This window comes from Bison bison, unplaced genomic scaffold, assembly GCF_000754665.1.
Source record: "Bison bison bison isolate TAMUID 2011002044 unplaced genomic scaffold, Bison_UMD1.0 scf7180017864040, whole genome shotgun sequence".
Taxonomy (NCBI): domain Eukaryota; kingdom Metazoa; phylum Chordata; class Mammalia; order Artiodactyla; family Bovidae; genus Bison; species Bison bison.
The window spans coordinates 1,601,003-1,603,251 of record NW_011494612.1 but is presented as its reverse complement, the minus strand read 5'-3'; positions in this window follow the sequence as shown (position 1 = coordinate 1,603,251).

The following is a 2,249-nucleotide window of genomic DNA, read 5'->3' as shown; positions in this document are numbered from 1 at the left end:
TGATTTTAGCGTTATAAAGTGTCCTTTTCTTTTTTTCTTGTTTAGTAGTGTTTTTTAAAATTTGTCTTTTGACCTTGAGTTAAGCCCATTCACATTTATTGTCATGACTACTGTGTTTGGGCTAAATCTGCTATGTTGTAATTTCTGCATGTATTATGTTATAGATGTTTTTTCTACTTGCTTTTTAAAAAAAATTTCCTTTTGGTATTCAGGAAGGTATATATATTTATCCTCCACCAGGGAAGCCCCATTAACTATGTTTGGGCTAATTATGTATTATGTTTATTTTTTCTACTTTAAAAATTCCTTTTGGTATTTATAAAGTTTATATTTTTATCTTAGTGGTGGCTTTGTATTAATATAGGATTTTTAATCTTTTTTTCTTAAATTTTTATTATCTGGTGTGTCAGTTTTAAATCATATCCTTTAAATCTCACCTGTTATCTAAATGAGAGTCAGTGTTCTTTTTTTACATCTTGTCCCCCTTTTCTCTCCCTTTTCTTATTTTTAATTACATTTTTCTACTTTATCAAAACATAATATTTACATGTTTTTCTTCTACCTTTGTTTTCTTCTACAAAGGTAGAAGAAATAATCCACCATTATTTCAGTATAAATGCTACAATTAAACATGAATACTCACATATATTGTGAGCTCACATACGTGTGAATGCTCACATATGTCATAGTCCCTTTGCCTGTTTTCTCTGTCATCTATTGGTTGGATGAAGTTCATCCTCTAGAAGCTTTTATAACTACACGTTTATATAGTACTCTGAGCTCTTGCAGGTTCAGCATTATTTTCCTATAGTCTTGTTTCTTAAAGACTTTCAGTTGTCTATAATATCCTTAGTTCACATTTTCTTCCCTTCAGTTTACTGAAAATTGTAGCTTCACTTTTGCTTTGCTTTGTATGTTGTTTCTGAGAAGTTTGATGTAAATCTAATTTTCTTGCTTTTATATAATTTGTCTTTTCACCTGGAAATGCAAGGATTTTTCCCTTATTTTCAGAGTCTAATAGTTTTATTAGGATATGTATCAAAGTTGGTCATTCCAGGTCAGTTTTCCTGGTACCTAATGGGTCCTTTTTATATGTAGATTGAGGTCTTACTTTATTTCTATAAAGTGATCTTGGGTTACAGTTTTAAATATGAATTCTATTCCATTCTTTTGTCTTTCTGGGACATTAATTAACACGTTGAACTCTCTTTGCCTATCTTCCACTTTCTTTGTGACCTTCTTTTACTTTTTGCTTTATTTATTTATTTGCCTGCTTTTCGTCAAGATTTTTTGTTAATTTTTTATCCAAGTCTGGCTGTAGGTCAGTGATCACATCATCGTGATTATCTGGATCGTGAAGATCACTGACCTAGAACCAGACATCCTGGAATGTGAAGTCAAGTGGGCCTTAGAAAGCATCACTACGAACAAAGCTAGTGGAGGTGACGGAATTCCAGTTGAGCTATTTCAAATCCTAAAAGATGATGCTGTGAAAGTGCTGCACTCAATATGCCAGCAAATTTCTAAAACTCAGCAGTGGCCACAGGACTGGAAAAGGTCAGTTTTCATTCCAATCCCAAAGAAAGGCAATGCCAAAGAATGCTCAAACTACCGCACAATTGCACTCATCTCACACGCTAGTAAAGTAACGCTCAAAATTCTCCAAGCCAGGCTTCAGCAATACATGAACTATGAACTTCCTGATGTTCAAGCTGGTTTTAGAAAAGGCAGAGGAACCAGAGATCAAATTGCCAACATCCGCTGGATCATGGAAAAAGCAAGAGAGTTCCAGAAAAACATCTATTTCTGCTTTATTGACTATGCCAAAGCCTTTGACTGTGTGGATCACAATAAACTGTGGGAAATTCTGAAAGACATAGAAATACCAGACCACCTGACCTGCCTCTTGAGAAATCTGTATGCAGGTCAGGAAGCAACAGTTAGAACTGGACATGGAACAACAGACTGGTTCCAAATAGGAAAAGGAGTACATCAAGGCTGTATATTGTCACCCTGCTTATTTAACTTATTTGGAGAGTACATCATGAGAAACGCTGGACTGGAAGAAGCACAAGCTGGAATCAAGATTGCCGGGAGAATTATCAATAACCTCAGATACGCAGGTGACACCACCCTTACGGCAGAAAGTGAAGAGGAACTAAAAAGCCTCTTGATGAAAGTGAAAGTGGAGAGTGAAAAAGTTGGCTTAAAGCTCAACATTCAGAAAACTAAGATCATGGCATCTGGTC